Source organism: Aphis gossypii, chromosome X, assembly GCF_020184175.1.
Source record: "Aphis gossypii isolate Hap1 chromosome X, ASM2018417v2, whole genome shotgun sequence".
In the NCBI taxonomy this organism is placed as follows: domain Eukaryota; kingdom Metazoa; phylum Arthropoda; class Insecta; order Hemiptera; family Aphididae; genus Aphis; species Aphis gossypii.
Window position 1 is genome coordinate 27,872,815 of NC_065533.1, and position 23,795 is coordinate 27,896,609.

Sequence of the window (23,795 nt, forward strand, 5' to 3'; positions counted from 1 at the left end):
GTGAAAAGTGACCATAATCACCGGTATTCAACAGAACACGAGACTCCATAATATTATTGTCATTCATACATAAGTATATAACGCACTAGTTACAACGCAGCTACCTACTACGATAGTAATATAAACACGACAGCATATTACACCCTGTGAGTATTATTGTTTGTAATTCAATATAGTAGACAATAAAACATGTAACGGTAACTGAAGCCGAGTCTTTATTGTTATTAAATAAATAATATAAGATCCTATTATAATATTACACACACCAATAGGTACATAGTTCATACCTAGCTAAAATATAAGGTTTAACCACTGTACCATATAATAATAATATCTTGTAAACGTATTTACCACGCGTTACAGAGAACCAAAGAGGTACGTGATTAAAACTCTGCTAGATTGTAGACAGTCAAATATTATAACCGAGACGAGTTAGAAAGCATTGAAGCACGAATTCAAATACTACTACTACGACTAAACCGTATGGTTATCCTACGTAGCGCGAGTAATAATTACGATTCACTTTGGCATGAACAAGTTTTATTTCGAGCTTTTGTTTAAAAAATAATTGGTGTATTAGTTAAATGTATACTAAACAAAAAATTAAAATTAAAATTAAAACTTATTATTATTATTATTATTACTTTTTTTTTATTCATTTCATTATTTGACCATCGACGTGATATGAATTAACAATTTAATTAAAAAAAAAAAAAAAATACAGGACGGTTCTTGTCATATTCAAAGAAATTAATCATGTTGCGAATTTTAAAAAGGGATACGTTTTAATTAATATTCAGTATTTTTAAACTCATTCCCGAAAGTATAATTTTGATTTTCTAAAACTAGATTACTTTATTTTACTTAAGTTTTTTCACGGAAAAGTTTAAAGTCAAATTTTACAATTAGTATTCCAAACAGTACGCCCTTTAAATTATAAAAACATTGAATATTTTACCAAGGCGAACATTTTAAATCTAAACTATAGTCGTTGATTTTTTCACTTGACCTTATTAAATAAGAAGAGGATTAAAAAAAATTTAAAAAAAAAACTTTTAGTAAATTGAAACACAAACCCGAAAATGCACTTCACGATTTAAACTAAATCTTAAACGATGCGAGTATTTATGTATCATTGACAAGATATAAATGGTTATCAATAATGGTAATATAGGTATAAGCTTTAAAGTTATTAAAAAGCATATAACAATATAACTTTTTAAGTCTTTTTCATTTTGTTTCAGCTTAAGAAAATCGGTAAATATATTCGGTGTTTACGAATACTATATTTTAAATTGTCTATTGGGTCTTAAATTATTTTTAATATTTTATTTATTATGTACTTTACTCAGATTTTTTTATATAAATTATTTGACTGATTTTGTTGAAACTTTGTAAACTACACAGTCCCTTGAGATGAAAATGAAAATGTACTAGGTACTTAAATATTTGATTAAATTAAAAATACACTTTAACTTTAGTTGGCATACTGAGTAAAAAAAACGATACCCGGAGTCATATAATAAAGCATTCGAAAAACGATAATATTTCTTGTACTTGCTTGGTACTCGCTGTACATTACGTACTATCCATAACAATGTTATAAGTTATAACCATTGTCAAAACTTGTCTAGATACAAATATTATTATCTCGTTTAGAGGAAAAAAATCTAAATGATGTTATTCGATTTGCCATCGTATATGATTTTAGTATAATATAAAATAATACATCTAAGTATACTTAGATGCATAATATGCACTTCCGAAACTATTAAAATAATGATAACTTTGGTCATCTAATGTAATAAATTTACCTATATGATTGTTTATGTTTATTTATAATTAATAAACGCATACTATTATTATACATTATTGATTATTTGTAAATGGTTTTTAAAAAAAAAAATATTCAAAAATAATGGAGTTGTAGGTAATTTATTAATAATGCCTACTTTAAAATATAATTTATAAATAAATTCAAGTCACAAAATTGAAAATTGAAAATATCTCCAAACGGCGACTGTTATCACCGGCCGGTCGGCTATGACAGGCGACAGCGGCTACCTACGCAGAAAAACACGTTGCTTCCCTGCAATGTTATATTATATTTAGTACTGACTACCGGGTTTGAATGTTTCAGACGTTTCAGTTATTTTTTTTAGAGATGTTATATATTATTACTAAGTTTAAAAATATCTCCTTTGGATTTACCTACGAAAAAATATAATAATACCTATGACGGGTCCGCCCTAAGCGCAGTCAGCTAAATTTATCTCCCATCTTCATCTAGATAATTATACACATTTTGTTGCACGTTGAATCTTTATCCGAATAATATTTTACTTTTACACAGCTTTTTTTCAACGCTGTTCGCTCTACAACGCTACTCCTCCCGCCCCGCATTATAATGAAAATTGAAATAATGTTTTTTGTACGACGAACAGTGTTATAACGTCATTCTCTTGCAAAAGCGACTTCTACACACAATTATTAAATAGTTCGGTATTTAAAAGCGCTTCTCAAATGTTAATGATAAGTGATAACAGTAATAATGTTTCGTAGTTTAGCACCTGAGCGGTACGACTTTTGGGCGGCAGGGTGCGTACGTAAAACGACCGGTAAAAAAAAAAACGAAACAAAAAAACGTCGAGTGCATTGATATGCCGTGATTGAACGTTATCGCTGCGACAACAACCGACCGTGTTTCACTGTTATTCGTTGTTAATTCTCGGCCGCACGTGCACACGTCGCAGTCGCATTTTTTTTTTGCCGTATGTACATAATATTATACAGATGTGGATAATTTAATATTATTATGTTTAACTACCGTGCGGGCGCATCGACGGCGAGTTTTATTATGGCGAGAAAGGGTCATTTCCGTGCATAAAACACGAAATTACGACCGAAATGTGGACATTTTTATTGTTGTTATTATTTTTAACAATGTTACCTTATTATTGCACCGAATTGGTAACGCGATAAAGGTTAGGTGTATATTCGGGTTAGACGCACGCACGCACGCACGCAAACGTTGGGGGACACGCGTTTTAATTTGTATACGTCATGGTCGTCGTCGTCGTCGTCGTCCTACGTCCTTCGTCAAATCTAACCTCCTGTATAATGAGGACGGCGACCGTACATAAAATTGACACCGTGTCGCCGTCATACACTCCGTACACATTGCATTATTATGTATTATGTATATATACAGGTCCGATGGCGCTAAAACAATAACGATATTGTGCCCGACCTAAAGGCGGCGGCGGTGTTATGCGACCAAACCGTATATACATACAACGATATATTGTACGGGGCGAGGTTAATTTTCTCCAGCCGACGTGTAATGGCAATATCAACGGTGCCGGTGGCCAAGTAAAGGTCGGCACCCCGCGGGCCCCGATGAAACGACAATATAATACTATCATTTATAACGGCCGTCTCGTCTCACGAAAACCAAAATGTCATTACGGCTATTAAAACGATATTTATCGTCGACCGTCGTCGCGGGGCAGGGAAAGCTGCAGCGACGTGGCCCGCGTATAATCGTGGCGGTATACGCGACGCGTCACACACGTCATAATATTATTGTAATAATAGGACAGTGCGATTTTCACTGATGACTGCACGTCATGTTGTGATTATTGTGGGCACGACGTAGTTGCAGCGACTGGAAAACGTGATTTGGCGAACTTTTCAAGACTTTTTGGTTTTTAAATTATAATTTAAGATTTTGTAGGGACCTACTACATTATAACCTTTTTTTTTGTTTTGACACAAGACCGGGTGACCGACGACTGACAAGAACCACAATGATTTACTGGTTATGATCTATTAAAAGTTTAGACCCATTCGTAATTTAATACGAGCTATGCGAAAATGTTTGTATTGAGATATATTAGAAGAATATTCATTTAGGTATCACTTAAACTTTTTTATTAAAATCCAAAATATATATGAAACTATATAGTCAATTTAAAATGTAGTCCCGCGTTCTCGCCAATCGGCGTAAACTAGGCACTCGGCAGTCTAATATAATTTATTCTATACACTGTGTAGTAAACTATATCGTATTGCACAAATTTGAAATGCAGACAATTGAAATCACAGCTATACCAATACGTTATTATCATCATTTTTTTTCCGGTCGAACAATTTGGACCTTTGCCACTCCTCATAAAAAGCAGAAATGATGCACCTACGCAGAAAAGTAGTGAGACCGACTGGTGTATTTACGTTCGTCGTAAGTGGTTGCGTTGCGGCAATGTTGCCTTGGTAGGGTTGATTACTGTAATACTCAGAACGAGCTCGTTTTTCAGCTTAAAGACGGTAAAAATTTATATACACACGAAATTCCAGCGATATATGTATATATTACAATATGCATAAAAGGAGGTTTTGCGGGCGGCCGTATTTTAATAACAAAATGTATAGCCGTGCATCACACGCGAACATAATGATATAATATACTCGCGGCGTGTCACCCGATGAAGTTATAAATCTCCGGGCACGGTCTTCCGGAAAATTAGATTTTGTTTTTTAAATAAAAAACATGCATATTTATTATGCACTGCTGCAGACTTACAATGTGTGTGTGTGTGTGTTTAAATATTTTCATAGCGCACAGTATGCCAAACACACACAACGCGTAGAGTATATCCAATTTAACTTATACAATATATAAATATCCAATCCTATATCGACAATCGGAGGGAAAAATACTATTATTATGATTACGATTATTATAATAGGTAGGTTATTTTTATGATTGGCATTGTTACGACCACACGCAAATCGATTGACCGAATGTAGCCGTTCGCATATTATTACGCATTGGCCATCTATATAATAATTATTATTTTTATAATATTGTGTTCGTTTGACCGCATATGTGAGTTTGATCGCTGAGGCTTTTACCTATCAATTAACCGTTTCGATTGATAACAGAAAAAGGCGACAATAATATAACGCGGCGATCGGGTCATTTCGTCGCGGATTTTTCAATGTGATAATATAGATTTTATTTCATTTCAATCTATACGGTTGTTCGGACTTCCTCGACAATATCGTTAATGTGCTGTATATTTAACAGACCTAAACCAGTTTTTGTAAAAATGATCTGATGTACTTTTATACTGATTTTTGAAAACGTCATTAGCAACGAATCATCAATACGCCCAAGGATAATAAATTGTTCATGAATAAACCACAGATAAACGAAAAAAAAAAATCCAATGGGATGGCGATCCGTCCATCCCAAGCCGCCTCATATTTACCACAATCGTTATAATGCCATAATATCGCGAGCCATGAACAAACACGATACACATGCAGAACGTATATATTTCTATAGTATCTGTTCGGATTTGTTTTCGATATTTAATTTTTATTTTTACCTCTAGTCGTTGTGAAAAACACCGGTTGGCGTTTTCATCGAAAAATACACGACATGAATGTGGGTGCTCGTATTTCGGTCCAAACGATCTGCTGTCGTTTCGTTTCATTGTCACAGGATACTACTTTATTTAATAACGGGTAATTACCGCGAAATGTTCAAACAACAATGGCCTTTTTCAATTCCGCAGATAGGAGGTACCATAAAACGAAATGATAAAAACAAATAATATAACATTGCGGGGAAGAGCAAAAAAAAAACCGCTATATACATAATTATATAGGTTATATTATTATCATTATAATCGAGTACCTAACGGAGCTTTTTCCTCTCTATTTCATTTACTCTCTTACTCTACAAGGCGCTAACAATAAATATTCCAAATTTAATAGTTCCCCAAAGTTGTTCGCCTAACGTCTTTTCTAAATTTGAGCAAAAATATCTTTAATGTCAGAGTGCTTTCAGCTTAACGACTTCGTATTTGCATAATAAAATATTTTCTTTGCCACTTTAGATACATTAATAATAAGGCACATAAACTAAAAACCAAAAACAATAACATTGATAAAACCCAACAAATAATAAATATATTATGTTATTTTTAAATTGATTTGATTATTATTGTTTTAAGCGGGAAATATTATCAATAAATGGTTTGGATATCAAACTCATACCTCAGTTGTAGGTATTGTTACAAGCGCTAAAGCAACAATCGTTTTAGAAAAAAACTGAAATGTTCATTATTATTTTTTTTTTTATTGAAAATACGTTCAATTTGGTTAATTAGTTTTTAAATAATTAAGTAAACATTATAATATTAAATTAGTTTACATAGAACTTTGCCTTTTTGCACAATTTTAGTATAAGAATAAACTTCTAAGAATTTTCTATATGCAATATACACACATCTACTATCCACTACCTGCGTATAATACATTATTTTGAAGAACAGACATAAAAAAACAGTATTGTTGTTCAACCAATAGTTTCCTCGTTATTTTTCAGAATTTAAAAGCTAAAAAAAAGTTGAAGAACATTTTTGAAAATCCAATTTTATTATATAATATATATATAAATATAAAATAATAACACACATTTATAGTACGTGCCTTCTATCGAAAAAATAAATTTTATTTTCCTAGTAAGATTGAATACTATTACTTTCCATAAACGAAACATAATAATATGTCACAATCGTTCGAAATAGTATTAACGCATCAATATTTCAATCGTAGTGGTTTGTAAATTCAAATGTTATTTAGTTATGTTTTCTTCGTCTTGGTTTTATATTATCATCCCACTATTGAATTAACTCGATTTTTCGCACATAGTAACAGCTAGCGCTAGTCTTGATCGCATCACTCAAATCCAAAATATAATAGCAATATTACATTGCAAATCGTCACAAACCGCGATGGTCGATTCGATGGCCTAAAATTGTTAATTATAAGATCAAATTTTCGCATCGTCATGGATGTTATTTAAACATTATTACACGGTCCGTTTCCGATTTGGTTGGTTATGTTATTCATCATTTTAACAATATTTACATTTTGACGGAAACCGACAAGTTAAAAAACTTATAAGCCGTAAAGTCCCGCTTTGTTCACGCGTATAATTTATTGTACAAGTCCCACGGTATACGCATTACGCACGTATAATATGCGAATTTGATTTTCGTATAAATTCGTACTTACAAATTGTTTCGTCCAGCCGTTAAATCACCTAAGCATTTGTATCCAATCGGATCGACGCGCGTATTGAATTAGAAATTTCATCATCGGTTGTACAACGCGTTTCCGCTGGAATCGAGTTACGGTCACACACCCACACATCCGTATTGTGTTTTCGTGGCAGAGGTATTATATGTACCTACTACCTATGTGCTCGTAGTTATAACGATTATAATAGTGGCCAGTGAATAAATCTCGACGAGCGGGTTTCGGACGTCGGACGGGATCGCGTAATCGGATTAATGGTTAACTGCACTTAATGGGTGGGTTTCCGTACATCGAAACTCGCGTATGCGGAATGTGAAATTCGCTGCTCTGGAATCTAATAATACGACAGATTATCATGATGTCACGGAGCAGAGTGGTTTTTGGCTATCGCGCGGATGCGCTCAAAGTCGCCACAGAGATATGTATACCTACCTATTATTATTATCATCATCATCGTCGTCACAATATTATTACGTCACACAATCGTGTATTTCCGAATATTTAATTATAATATTAATAATATGTTCTAATGGCTGGTTCTATAGGACGGTATGCGATCTGGAGGCGTAATTTCATCATCAACTACTAAAAAACAATCTTAAATGTCATTCGGACTGCACGATGCGTTACATTTTTTATTGACAGCATTGTATCGTCTAAGAGTGAAATAAACGCGTCGCATCGCCTGACAAAAACTAAAAGTCCCCCAAAACGTTCTCTTCGTAATTATTAATATCACCAAAAATATGTATGCATAGTTTGTATTGAGTTGTTAATACACCTTTTTTAATTACAATAATAAAAAAATGTACATTTTTAATTTCATACTAAAATCTAATTGTAAATAGTAGTTTATTTAATTATTACTGATAATTGTTTAAAATTTGGATAACCGTAGATTAAAATTTTCTCCTATATCACCCCAATCTGCTAATCTTAATATTAAATAATACTTGTTGTTGATTAATACAAACTACTAGTTCGAAATTCAATGATTCAGATAAATATTTCATAATGAGATTTGAAATTAAAATGTATGATGTGGACTGAGACAGCCTATTATCCAAAAAACTAAAAATAATAGCAACAAATATAAGCATAATGGCTACATTAATTGATTGGAGATTGTCTGCTTACCTAATTCATCAAAGTAATATGTGACAGAGAATTAAATTTTGATTTTGTGCCCATTTGAATAGTAAAATATTTATTTAAAAATGATTTTAAAAATAAACGATTATCATAAAACACCATCATAATGTATACACAAAACTCTATATAATTTAGAAAGTTTTTTTTTTTTTGGATCAAACCCTTTAAAGAACAACTATAACAGTATTATCGTATAATATGTACTGTTGCATGCGATAGGTGGCTTAGGGAAACGCCTTTGGAAATGAAACATTTTTTTTTTTTTACTCGCGATATCATTATACGGGCAATTATTTCGTGCGGTTACTATACTTTATATTGTACACGAATAATAATGAAATGTATATTATAATCTACCATTGGCCCATGGTGTTTTGCGTATGTTAATTTTTTTCCTCTTTCCAAGAAATATTTAACTAAAACTATGTATACATTGTCTCGTATACATGCACATAGGTATAATATGCATATACTCATGTATATACGTGTGTGTATGTATATTATGTTTATGTGCAGTACGCGGGCCTGTGGATTTGTGCGATTAAACAAGCAATTTAGTTAATTGAATGGCATTTCGCTGCGCAACGTGAACTCGTTATGTGATCACCGCCGTAATTAAAATACGTCCACCGAACATTATTGCTTATATTGTCTGTATTTTAACCGTTATAAAAATTAAAAAAAAAAAAAAATATATTTATTTTATACATTTATAATTTAATGTTTTTGTTTTATTTTGCAGTTTGTTAAAATGAACTGAATTTTTGGAGTATCTGTCGTAGATTTATATATACGTACACACGGAAACGTCAGTTGATTTATTCGATTTTAACGAACGGGGTTAATATCGTCACCGGTCATCATCATAATGTCGACGGCGATATGAAATTATTTTATTTATCCGTTGTAAACAACTGAAACGTAATCCTGTTACTACAGAAAGGTATAATCTACACTATAATAGACGCGTCACTTTTAGCAGCATGTGCGCTAAGAGATCGTATACCTAATCATAATCGTTTGGTCGATCGGTTTTAGTGCGAGAACATGTCACTTAAGTTCGATTGATAGCAAATAAACCCTCTTGATTCTGTCACCGAATAAGAAAACGAGTCACTCCGGGAGGTTATCTATCATCGTAGTGTTTTATTCGCGTATTTTGTTTGGACAAGCTGTCGCAATATTCCTAAAAGGCTTAATAATAATCGATGTGCATGCAGTACATCAACGCAAGTAGGTACATTCTATCATATATAACAACAAGAACTGCGAATTTCGATATTTTATAGATTATAATATAGAGTATTAAGGTATGTATACCGAAAACGGTGTACGCTAACCTACAAGTAAGTATAAAATAATAGACCTAAGTGATTTTATAATAATTAATGATAATTATTTCTCGTGTACTATCAAAGTATCAAAGTAATTATTGTCGTCAACGTGTTGTATTATTATAATAACTAGTTTATACATATTTCTGGCGTGTAGATGATATATTTATAGTTTTTAAAGTTGTGTTCAGAACGTCTGCGGGCCTACACCGACAATAGTTTCAAACTCAATAGCTACTTCTGAAGTTTATCCGTGAATTTGACAAAGTTAAAATTAACACAAACCATGTACACGCAAATACGGATGGGTTGAACAAATAATTAGTTTAACAACATACTAGCTGTTTCGTTCATTGACAGTGCACCTAATAGTAGCCCCATAAATTCTGTAATAATAAAAATTATAAAAAATTTAAATATATTTGTAATTTCAATGAATTTAATTGAACGCACGTTATTTGGTAATGCCCTTCATGTCATTTTTTAGTCCTTTCGTATTGAAATAATATGTGTACCTAATGATATTCTTTTTGTTTGAAACTTATAATTTATTGTATTGTTCTTATAGATTCGTGTGGGTTTGTTGCAACTATACGTTAAAAAATTATACATTTTGTTTTTCATGAATCAAATTTTAATTTTCAAAATCCGTCATTATGCATTTATCATTTTAATACAAGGGGTTTGTGATAACTAATGAGAAAATTTAAAAAAAATAATATGCAATTGTATAAGATCTTCTAACCTCTTCAGTCAATTTATAATATCATGAAAGGTAACTAATATGCTACAGTTTAAGTGGAAAACAAGAAATCTGAATAAGAGTTTGATTCCGTTATTATACTTGAAAGAGATAATATATATTATACACCAGTGGCGCACAGTATTTTTTTTTCAAGGGGAGTCAAGGTAAAAATATAAAAATTTTACAATTAACAAAATTAAAAAATTATGACCTAATTTTAACCTAGATCTCGGAGAAAATTTCGGGTGAGGTTACAATCCCTTAACACCCTCTTCTCTGCGTGCGCCACTGCTATACACCGACATTATCTTAAAGAGCACCCGTAATCTGAGATTTATGTACGGTTTATGTTGATAGCTGACTGTTTTAATATGAGATTTTAACATACATGATGACGTATTATATAAACTACACGTTTTTATATTTATAATATATTATTAGTAATAATACTGAACATTCGTATTCATCCGAAGTCATCTTGAAAGATTTTTTTTTTTAATTCAAACTCTAGTCACACGATATTCAAATCATTATTTATGAGCATATTATCTAATCATTTTTAAGCTTCTATGGTCTAGTTTGAATTGTTTTTTTTCTTTTTAGTTGCATATGACCGAGCTGTGGCATTTACTCGTCTAAGTGAGAAAAATTACTACCCACGATGATAAAATGAACAATAATGATAAAATATTATAGCAATAAGCTCAATCGTAAAGACGGAATTGTACAGCCACGGAAACAAAGTTTAAAACATTCTAAAGAAAAAAAAATGTGCACACTGCAACATTTTATGCCGGTGAGGAATAGACAATTATCGCTACTATAATGTGAACACAGTTTGTTCTGTGATCGTCGTTATAGTGATCAAACAAATTACATTTTAACGTTGTGTACAATTTTATATGTTATACTTATATTTTTTAAATTCTGTGACATGTATAAATAATTTCCATAATTATTACATTCATACACCTACCAAATAATAACCTATCGAATACCAACTGACCGTGATCAAATCCTGTTTCAATATCAAATCGTGTTATTATAGTTTCGCATCAAAATGCCATTATAGAGCAGTGCAATTTACTAAATTGTAATATATAATAAAGTATATTATATTACCATGAACGATAGGTCGATTGTAGACTTTAAATATTTAATATCACCCTAACTGTATTTAATAATTATTAATATAAGTTTCGCGTTTAAAATTTATTTTAGAGATATTATACATAATATTATTATTATTGACGCATGTTAAATAATTGTGTACGTGTATAACATAACAGTATATGCGTTGGGAAATTTATTGTTCGTTATTGCATATGCATTTTCTACGCGTTTGGATTAAATAATAAAAAATAATAAAACCAAAAAGGGTTAAAGCAAAATAGAATATATAGTATGATAAATAGTTCAATTACTTTTTCTCTCGGTTTTTTTTTTTTAACAAATGCATTTTTGACACGGTCTTTTTTTATTACTTTTTTCTAAATAGTGTGTATAAAGTGTGTGCATGTTTGTGTGTGTGAAAAATGTAGTTCCGTTATTTGTACGCCACAGACACAGACACAAACACACATGACATATATACACACAGACACGCGTTGCAAGCCGTTGTTATTATGCATTTTTTGCGTTTGTAAAATAAAATTTTTTCAAAAAAAAAAAAAAAAACGTTTTCGCTTAAAACGATGAGAGTATTGTTTTATTTCATTTGAATTTTATACGCACGTTTGCATAAATTTATTAATATCGAATGAAATGAACCAACCGAATGCGTACCCGGCCATGCAGCGACAACGGAATTTAGGACGAATAATCGTTTACGATTTAATATAACGTTATTATCATATTGTTATTATTGTTTTGTAAGCGCATACGGCGTTGTATCGATGTTTTTATTCGACGAAAACTCTCTGTAGGCGCGACTGGCACGTGTCGCGGACGGTCGGTTGAATAATATAGCAATAATATTATTATTAAAATCTTATCACCACAATGAGAAAAATTTGAATATGCCTCCGTTATAATATTATAGATAGGCACGGATCATCGGAATGACAACGACGCAACGTCGGTTATTCGGGTCGTAGAAGAACTACTAGTAATGTCGACGTCAGTAAATATTATTTTCGGATTATTGTCGTGATCGTATTGTTACGCGTGATCCTCCGCGAAATAACAACTATTATATCCTTATCTGGACGTTTTCGATCCCTGCACACGTTGCGTACCGTGGGTGTGACACGATACGTTTTACGATTAACGCCAAAGATCTTCGAGATGAATCACAGCAAATTTTTTTTGGAGACTATGTCGACTATTCCAGACGACGACGACGACAAAATTATAAAACGCGTCGCACTGCAGTATGCGGGGCACCACCTAACACGAGGGGCAACCGTCCGTGTCCGTGTTGAAGAAATACAAATTTAATCGCATGCACACGGCTCGGCGCAAATAAAATGCTAATAATGCGCTTGTACATTATATTTTAAAGACGACTCGAGCGGGATTAACCGACCGTGACACGTATAGAGTCAGAAAACGTGATGACAACGTCGTTGTCGTTGCCATCGTCGTTTCCTCGTATAATGTTGAGCAAACTGGAACGGGATAGTAAGTTATCATATTATTTTGGTTGTTATGATTACAAAAAAAAAAAAAAAACTAATTTTTGTGGAGTTTTAATAAGTTCTCGGAGGCTATAATTTATTTAATATATTTTAAAATTGATTGATTTAGAGTTGTTACGCGTGTGGTTCAGTGGACTTTTTGATCACATTTCTTTCTTTTTTAAATTTGTTTATTGATTAAGTGGTGTGCAAAAAATAACTGTCACTAGATGGCAGATTTGATTCATCTGATATAATCGGAATGGTATCTGATTGATCAGTGATAACTCATCAGGCTTACTTAAAATGGAGAGTATGCGCGCGCGCGCGCGTGTGTGTGTGTTAGAGAGAGAGAGAGAGAGAGAGTGAGAGTAGATGATGATAAAGAAAGCTAAACTTATATCTAACATAGCTTCGTTTTTAGGTTCAATTTCTTACTCTCTTCTTTTATTTTTCAAATTAAATCACCGAGTGCATCGAATATCAATACAACAATAATCAAACAGAAATACAATCTTTTATCAATACTTAAGTGTGGTGTATGAATTATTATTATTACCTATATTGTACTCGTTGACGGGTCTTTCATATTGACAGGTTTCACAAATCAAAAAAGTGAAGAACTCACACATTTTTCATTTAATATTACGGTCGATCTTATGTTTGCTCAATAGGTAGTGTGAATTTGACACCACGCTTCGATTCACAAGTTTAAGATACCTCTGCAAACGCGCACGCAATTACGAGTTAAATACCGCCGCCGCCATCACAATAATAATCGACGGTATGGATATTTTTTTTTTCATCGAATGTTGATGGCTTATTACAACTACTGAATGAGAAATGTACGGAAAGAATTTTATTATTTAAAATATTATAGGATACAAATTAATAAGTAACATTCTTACAAACATTTTGTTGTAGTTAAATATCGACTGGAAAATAAATATCCTGTTAATATTTTGAGCAAAATTATATTTTCCTTTTGCATAATTTACTAAAGATTGTTAAAAATGTCATTGCTTTATTTTTTACCCAACTAGTAACTACAGTATCTTGGGACAATTTTTCCTTTCTACCTTATAGCATTTCGAGTGCGGTTTTTATTGTATCCCACGCAGTTACAAGGAAGGTTTGTGACTATAAAGGAGAGCGTTGATTCGGTACGAATTCATACCTAGTCACTAGAAAGACAAGAAAGCGTGGTGCCCGAAAACTGGCAAAATTACTAGTACTTTTTCAAAATCGATTTCGATTAAAATTTCCCGCAACCAGTAAATGCGTATGCGATGCGTGTTTTACGCACGGAAACGACCTCCAATAGTATAAAAACTTTTTTCCCATAGTTTTTTTTTATTATTATCACTTCTTGGTACTCGTCCAACAGTCTAATATCCTTTTCCCGATGTCTCGAGCGCGCATGCGCTCTGATATGTGTGTGCGGGTAGATTTCGAGTTATTGGCAATTTTCCCGACGTATACACTTATAATAGGAGTAGGTATTTTTTTCTCTTCTTCAAATGCTTTATTTCGTTTGGTTTGGTTTGGTTTGATGTGTTTGTGTTTTTTTTTTTTAATTTTAATTGCATAGACTCCGGGATTTTTCGTTTTCAGCAGACATGGATAAAACGAAACCAAACGGTCGACAGGTGTCAGGTCTACTCGTTCAGTAATACCTAATCACATTCGGTCGGCCCACATTGCAACATTATCCAGCATGCTGGTCACATTAGCACGAATAACCCGCCGGCCGCGTAACAGAAATTTCAGACGGGTTCAACACTAGTGACTCAAAACACCCCCTGAGGGTCGCGTTGAAGATAATTCAATGTGTCCCCGTCTGCCTATTGCTCCTCGTTATACCAGATTCCGGTTTTATTATCAAGAAAATAATTTTGATTTAAACGCTCTCTGTATTTTATGTCATTTGCATCGCGAAACCTCTGTAGTAGTAGTGAAACAAAGTAATAGGTCTTTCGGGAAATCAGTGTCAGTTTTATTCAAATACTTATTCACATTTATCCACTAGGATTTTTGTTTTAATATACCCTTATCTATTTACTAGGTACTATATAATAAAATAAATATATTTATTATATACATTTTATGAAAAAAAAAAACATAATATTTATAGACTATAGTTTTCAATAAATAAATCAAATTCTTAATGTTTTAATGATATAATTATGTTTCATTTAGTGTAACCGTATATTGAAAAAGTTTAAAAAAAAATTGGCTTATAATAAAAAATAATAATATATCAATGGCTGATTATAATAAAGAAATTAAATTATATTTCTGTTGAATAGGTATGTGTAACCATATTTAAAATCAATGATTAGTAAATCTATATGACGTAACATAGTATTCTTATCTTTTGTTGACTTTTGGACTTTATATGAGACTTGTTATTTCGATTTTAAAATGTAAAACTATTTTCATAGTGGTTTATTTTAAACATAATTTGTGTACACTTTGAAAGAAATATAAGAACTAAACTAACTTTTTAGCAAACATTATCGATATAAATTATTTATCATTCTGTAAAACAAGTTTCTACAGTGTATTAATTAATAATTATACTATCCTATATTCTTATTACCTATGGTCTATGGATATTGTCCAACGAACTGTATACTATAATACTTTTGGTTTAGGTATCAAAACAACATCAGAAACTTATTCATAAAAGTTTTACTATCCACTACATAGAGGTTTGTAAATTCAAATTTGTTATTTCGTCTATCATGACTCATTAAGTTAGAATTTTGACTAATACAATAATAGCTATATACAATATGGCTTGTATCTATTAAATTTAGTTAAATTATTTGATTTATTAATTTTTATACACTTTATTTTGTAGATACTTTCTATAAAATGGCGTCAATTAAACATCGAAAGTCTCTAAGATACAAGGGCAAATGTTTGAAAACATAATATAATATATACTTTTTCTTTTACAACAGTCAATTTGACTTTATCCTTACTGTGACAGTAGGCTTTGTACTTGTAGTATTAAATGTAAAGGGGGCAATGTATACATTGGTATTTCCATAACTGAACATGATTTATAAGATCTTAAACTACACTGTTTGATCACATTTAAATTTAATATATTTTAAAATAAAAATGTATACAACAATTGTTATTTAAACTTTTAAAAGTTCTTGCTTGCAATCAAAAGTTAAAAAAGTGAAATTGGACTTTTAAAATTAAAATTCTATATATGTGTGTGTATACACTTCGTGAAAAAGCTCAAAATAAATGTAAAGTATTTCGGTTTCATCATTGTCGCGTATATTCTCGAATACAATATTATTGTTTAATTAAGATCAGCTCAATTGGTCATCTATCGAGGACGTAACTAACAAAATATTTAATTTATACATGATTAAATAAGTATCAAGAGAGTGTGTATCTAATAAAATTTGGTCAACATTATTTTTTTTTACATTACACCAGAAATTCAATTCTTAATTTATCACATTTATCAACTATGGTACTATGCCGTTTACAGTATGATACATAGTGGTAATATTAAACTCAGTTATTTTCAAAATAATAAAATATGAACAATATTATTAATAATAATTTATATTTAGTAAACTTGTTAGTTATATTATACAGAAAAGTGATTTTTTATTTAAATTGCATTTAATAACTTGAAAATTAATAATTATTACCTAATAAATTAAGTGAGTAAAAATAATCAACTATCAAATATTAGAATTAAACTTATTATCCCATTTACCACTCTATCATTTCAGTCATTGCATTAAAAATCTGGTCCATATTAGATATTTTCTAAATTGTATGTATATTTATACATAATCTATATAGCAAATAATACTATACTGTCAGATTCACAAGTCATACGAGGTTAAGCCTTTTTGGCGACGATGGAGGTGGCTTTCGGTTGATTCGAAGGTTTGAGCCGTAATAATAATAATAACAATAATAACACCAACGCCAAAAACCGTACGAATATAATCTGTTTTTTTTTTCACAAAAATGACATTTTCTAACCCTTTTAGCGGCTACCACGCCATGCGCAGGTACGATCTGGTTGACATTTACTATATTTTACTTTCATTTAACGCCAGTACGTTACATTATACACCTATGTGGCTATACGCACATTACACGCGAATGCGCGTAAATTACGTTTCACTAAGGTAAAAATGAATTTCATACGAAAACCAACGAGCGTATATATTATTATGTGTATAGAAAAAATGTGTATAATGTTTAAAAATGTCTAAAAAAAAAAAAAAATACGGACGTTTTTATTAAACCACCCTGATTGATAGCTAAGCGCGAAAAAACCGACAATATTCGTCAGATGGTTTAAAATAAACGATCCTATTATGATAATAGCTGACAAAACTATTTATAATAATATATGTATTATGTTATAGGCTATCGCTGTATAACTTTACTAATCGACGTGATTTATATAATAATTAAATTATATGCAAGCTATAATTGGCACGTACAAGTTATGGAATTAGTATATAAAAAAAAAAAAAAAAAAAAAAAAAACAGGTGATTGATTTTTTTAAACACATTAATCTACCTAACACATGTATTTTAGTTATAAATGATGATTATAAATACAATATATCTATCAGCTAGTCGCGTGTGCGTACACTTTTGTACTACTAATAAATTAATTTTTTTATTATTATTTTATTGGTTATGAATAATAAACCCGCTAAATATGTTATATTGTTAAGAAAACTACAGTAAATAGGTAATTTAAAACTATGTTTACAAAAAAAATTATAGGTTTAGTTAAAACAAATTAATTTACTTGTCATTTTATTTAATCTCGATTTAAAGTGTATACAATGATTTTAAATAAAATTAAACAAATACATAATCCTCGATTTAATGATTTAATAGACACAAATGAATAATTCTTAGTTTAAGCCACTAAAGATATTTTACAGAATGAAGGAATAGTATAGAATATTATTCAATAAAATATTCGGTAATTATTCAGATAAATTTAAGTTGTGAAATTACTATATTATATGCCTGAACAAATAATAATTAAAAATAATGAATTAACTTATTTTTGACTGAATTAAGAGTTTAAGACTATAATTTTCCCCGTAATATTAACTATAGAAACTAAGAGTTAAATACATTGTTTTAACTATTAAATTAAAACTGAACTAGATTATTTTTATTAACTGAATACCATATCATGTTTATGAACACGAATTTAATAGTTAGTTAATCACAATTTTTCCCTAAGACTTTGCTCAAGATTCATAGTGTTACTATAGTATTCTCACGACTGTCGTAAGTAGCGACTAATGGTATTAAAGTTGTGAGGTAAAATAAGTAGGTTGGATAAGGGGAAAGAGCATTTAGGTATAGAGCCAAGATAAACTCGTGGGAAATAAAATTACCGTACAATGCTTTTAATTTTAACATTGGCTATAAAAATTGGCTAACCTATATTGACCGTAACATATTTTGTAGCTATACAAAAATAAACCTGGTGCAGGTAAGATTTTAGAACACGCTCGGAAGTCAGTATTGGAAGTAAGGTAGTAAATTGTCTATCTTCTTTTAAATTGATTGTTGTTTATCGTTCTTACCTGAAACAAAAAAAAAAAAAAGAACTATTAATTTTATTTATGACGTATACACGAAGCCAAGCAGGTATAAATTCACAAATCATTCATTGTTGTAATATGTCTCGTTATATGTGTTAATAAATCTATAAATTATAATATTAGGGTCTACGTTATATATTATATTGGTACAACTCAAGACCCGGGGCTTATAACCAAAAAATTATCCAAATATTAGTGTGTCTAAAAACAAAATATATACGGTAAAATATTTATTTAAATTTCGTTAACTATCAGTTGTAAATATTAATTTATTATACACTTAAAAATTAAAGTAAAAATTTAAATTTAAAATTATAAAATAATTTTTTTTTATAAAAAAATATTAAATGGATATGTTTTTTTTTTTATACATTATAACTCACAATCAAAGACTTTGTTTGTCGTTGCACCGTCAAACACAAATGCATAAATACATTTCATATTCTATTTATCGATACGCCTTTTACAATTTATTCATTGATAATTACATAATGTCTCTCTTTAATATGCAGTTAACTACAAACATTGCAAAAAATGCGATTAAATAAAAAAAAACTTCGAAATACGGAATCATATTCAAAATTAAATTTTGTATTTCAATTTGTATAAGTATAATTTAAATGTGTAGCTGATCCAGCAGTTTTTTCATTCAATAAAAATATAGAAGTTCATAAACCTTTGGTCTCTGTAAAATGATTGCAGACAATTGTTATAACTTTCATTCGTAAATCATCCATAATTAGTGTCAACTATACATATATGATTATGCGATGAACTAATTTACTACTATTTAGAATTGCACGTTTTGAACGTACTTCCGGTTTGTAAAAATCATGTGGGTTGTTAGACATCAGAATACTAACATTTGGAGGTCAGTTGTCTACACGTTCGTATAGAGCGAATTATTTAACAGTAACGTCATTATCGTTTCAAAAAGTGAATTGACGATCTTTAAAGATTTTTGTTTTTATTCACTATTTCAATCATATAAAATTTTAAACAAACCTTACTCTACCGACTTTTGAGTCTTAAACCTATACATATATAAATTATAATTTATTAAGAGGACATCAGAATTTTGTGTAATCTACGACCTACAAGTGCATATCTAACATATTATTACAAATGTGAAATGTTACACAAATATTATGAGTTCAACATTTCCCGCTCCGTTAGCTTATTAGAATAAGTTGATCTGTTACCAAACTCAAATTTACCAAAATTGTCTGAGATTTTTTTTTGTTGTAGGTTTTTGAAGGGACATTTTTAAAATTTAAAAATATTCGTTAATTACTCGTTTCATAATTAAAATATTGAAAAAACAAACAATAGTGAACCTATAGTATCCTCATAAAACGTTAACATTAGATGTTATAATAAATCGATTAAACAGTATAACATTTTGATTGACACATTTTCTAATAGCATAAATATTTTTTTTTTTTTAATAATAACTGATTTATATAAGAATTATAGTATAAAAGAATATTGAAGTATCTAGCACCATTTAAGCAACTAAACATTGGCTAAAGAAAACAGGTTATTATAATATGGTTTTATCAAAATGTTATTTTTTAATCAACTAAACGTACCAATCGAATAATATAATATTCTATTGTACAATTTTCAAATGTTCGCACTAATGTCTAATTTATTAATTTCTTATGATTTATATAATAAGTTTTAACCAGTCTGTATTTTAAAGCATCTTGTAATAAAGTGCGCTAAACATTTCATAACGTTGTCATGGTCAATAACTATTGATAGATTTGTGTGTGATTTATAAGATATAGAAGGTATGTTTTACGATTTGTCTTTCAAATGGACCGTAGAAAATAAATCGTGGAGAAAAAAAATAATAATAACGCAAAACGAAATAGAAGACTGACATTGTGTACTTTACAATAGTTTGCAAAAATAATTTCGATTCCAACAAATCACGGCTTTTGGTTAGTTTATTTTTAAAAAAAATACGATCCAGCTTTGATTTTATTATTATTATTATTTTTATTTTATCCGCAACAAATTCTACGCCGTGACGGTTATTTATTTGGAAAACGTTTAAAGTAAATTTTTTTTTCATTCCGGCCGACGATTTTTCAAGTACATCTGTTCTCTTCTCCGTCTACATACACACCATCAAGCTGCAACCAACATTAAGCTACCATTTCCATTTTTTTATTATTATTATTATTATCTGCTACATCTACCACGAGATTTTTTACCATGTAACAATAGCCTTAAGTATATACTCATTTTACAGACTACCGAACATTCAGTTTTCTTGTTTACAATCAAAGACATTGGGTACAACTACTACTACAGTAGTCTGACGAACATTGACAAAAGATTGCATTTAGGTAACTCCTTTAGAAAATACATTGTGTATATGAATAGTTTTTTCCAGTAAAGTATGTTTATATACCTATATATATATATATATATATAATATATTATAATAATCAAGTACACACAAACCCCAAACCTTTAAAACTAAAAAATATATAATTATAAATCATATTTTTTAACTATAAAAAATGATTAACTCATAAAATGTATTATTATAAAACTATAGAATCAGCTTTAAATAAATATTATTATAACGTCCAGATATTATACTTATTATACCTAAGATGATGTTGAAATTTCAGTTTTACAAAGAAAAAATATTTTAAAGAGAAATAAGACTTGAGTGGTTGTTGTTACTAAGTAAATAATAAATTGACTATGAAAAATTTAATTAAAGTTTGCTTTACTTAAAATTAATTATTTTATCGTAAAACTTAAATTGTTCTAATTTAAAGACAGTATACATAATACATATATATTGAAAAACATAATTATTTTGTTTTAGTAAAAAAATGTGTTTCAAGTATAATCTGATACAAATTAAAATAGTAAAAATATCCACGAATATTATATTATTATTTCTTAAGGTGTTCAAATGATTAAATAAATGTTTTGAATATCGGAGGTCACTATAAGATTAAATATTAAAATAAATTTCAAACGCATAAACAAATTAATTATTATAACCAGAGCTTCATTAATGTGATGTTATGGTTTGTTCAACACGAAAGTCTAACAATATGCATAAGGCATATTCAGTTATTTTATACGTACAAAATGTAGTATGTTTTTAATGCTTTTTGATTTTTTAATTTTTAGTATTTTTTTTTTTACCTATAATCGCTTCCGATTTTCAATCACAAATAGTGTTGATTTTGTAAGGCTTATTATGTGTATCCAATCAATAATTTAATTATTGCATCTCATTTTCTTTAAATCGATTGTGGTTTCACACATTGCCACATACGAATAGTATTTTACTAGAAACAAATTGTTCAACTTGGATATGAAATATTATCGTGTTATAAGATTATGCTCTCTATGACTACATTGGTTTAATTTAAAGTTTGTTCTCTTAATCAAGTTAAAAAACATGTTTTTGAAGACTACAAAGACTACATGACTTCTGGCATATACATGAGGTCTATACGTGCACGATAACCGAATTTCGATTAAACATTTTTCTCGTCAGAAGCATCCAGAACTATAATAATATAACATCAGAAGTACCGAACGGTTCGAAAATTATATTGAGACGTTGTCAAAACGATTTCTAAATCCCAAAGCAAGTGTGCCATTCATTTTGATACAATTGTAGTTGAAAAACTCTCCAGGAAATAGTTGAATTATTGAATTATTGGTTTCTAATTTTTACCCCGACAAAATATCAATATTACACATTGTTATTATTAATACTAAAATTATCTTCGTTAAAATCAATAATACATTATTATAATAATATTTTTACTATATAATATTATCTGTTAACAAAGTAGAGTGGAATACACTCGATGTCATCCGAATAGAACTGTTCATGGGTACTTCCAATATCGATAAAATAATAATAATCTGATACGATATATTATTATATGAAACAATTTTTAAAATACTTGATGATCGAGATAATTAAAATGTATTGGCAATTCTGCTAATCGACACATCACCGAGCCAACAAGGTTGTTAAGTCAACAATATAGATACAATTAATATAAAAATCTAATTACAATCATTTTCAAGCTCCGTTATTTTATGCTAATTATATTCCGTAAAATGTAATGAAAATAGGTTTAAAGTTGCTTATCCATTACCATAAAAAAGAAGTGCTTACTTATGCCTTTTATCTTAGTATTACTAAAAGCAAAACCACAGTAAATCCACTTAAAGCCGCTATCCACTATCCATTATTCCTTTTCTATTATTATTGTCTACTTAAATAATTTCATCTTCAGGTGCGACAAAATGTTTAAATATTTGATAAATCACCTGACTGCATTATCAATTGTCTGGTCTGAAACGAAATCTTTCACAGAGCGACCACTGATGTATGAAATTGCAGATATATTCGTGATGATTTTTATTTACAGCGCATAATGATTATTTTTAATGTCCGTTTCTAGGACTTAATAGGTATAATCAATAAAAATATATTATTTATCGAGTTGTTGATTACATTTAGCACATCAAAATAATGTATCATTAAAATTATCAAATTATGAATTAAGTTTCTATTAGCAAGCTGGACGATAAGCTCATTTTGATACGATTTCGGTTCATTATGTATTTAAGTCAGATAACTGGTGAATTGTGCATCGTTAAGTGACTTTTCACTCAACTGTTAAACCAAATAGACAGCTGTCTGAGACAATTATTTTCCTTACATTTTGTTAATGCGACTCGATATTTCGGGTTCTACGCTTTTAATTGCACACACTGTAGGAAGAATTATCTGTTTCAAATCAATATATTTTCGTTGACAAATGTTTATATCCATTACGTTTTTAAATCTATAATGACTGTTATAAGTAACGGTATTAATTGTTAGATAATGAATGTTTGGATTAAAAAAGTTACAAAAAAAGTCTGATTATGCTATAATAAATCTACATTGATGGGTCTAGAAATATATATTTCTCTACAAAATACATCACCTGAAATTATATTCATGGAATTTTGGCATTGCGTGGTCAAATGGTCAATCGAAATAATATTTATTATAAAAATTTCTAAGACGGTATTTACGTATAAGTTAATTTTAGCATCAGCAAGCAATCATTTATGATTTTTTAGGTCCATTTCACAATATTGTCTTTATAACGGGGTCAGCTAAATCATCATCTTTGGTTATTTGCAA

General features: G+C 29.9%; 1 protein-coding gene and 2 long non-coding RNA genes across 3 annotated transcripts in view; 2 read left to right on the forward strand and 1 right to left on the reverse strand.

Moving 5' to 3' along the window:
• The window catches only part of LOC114130544 (uncharacterized), a 489,967-nt gene that overhangs the window by 266,890 nt on the left and 199,282 nt on the right, over positions 1–23,795 (reverse strand). The window lies entirely within an intron of this gene.
• On the forward strand, positions 9,095–11,073 carry LOC126552156 (uncharacterized). Its single transcript, XR_007605993.1, has 3 exons — positions 9,095–9,208; positions 9,304–9,498; positions 10,948–11,073. It is a non-coding gene; the product is annotated as an uncharacterized LOC126552156 (long non-coding RNA).
• LOC126552158 (uncharacterized) lies at positions 20,446–22,177 on the forward strand. The gene is made up of 3 exons (XR_007605995.1): positions 20,446–20,544; positions 20,859–20,955; positions 22,029–22,177. It is a non-coding gene; the product is annotated as an uncharacterized LOC126552158 (long non-coding RNA).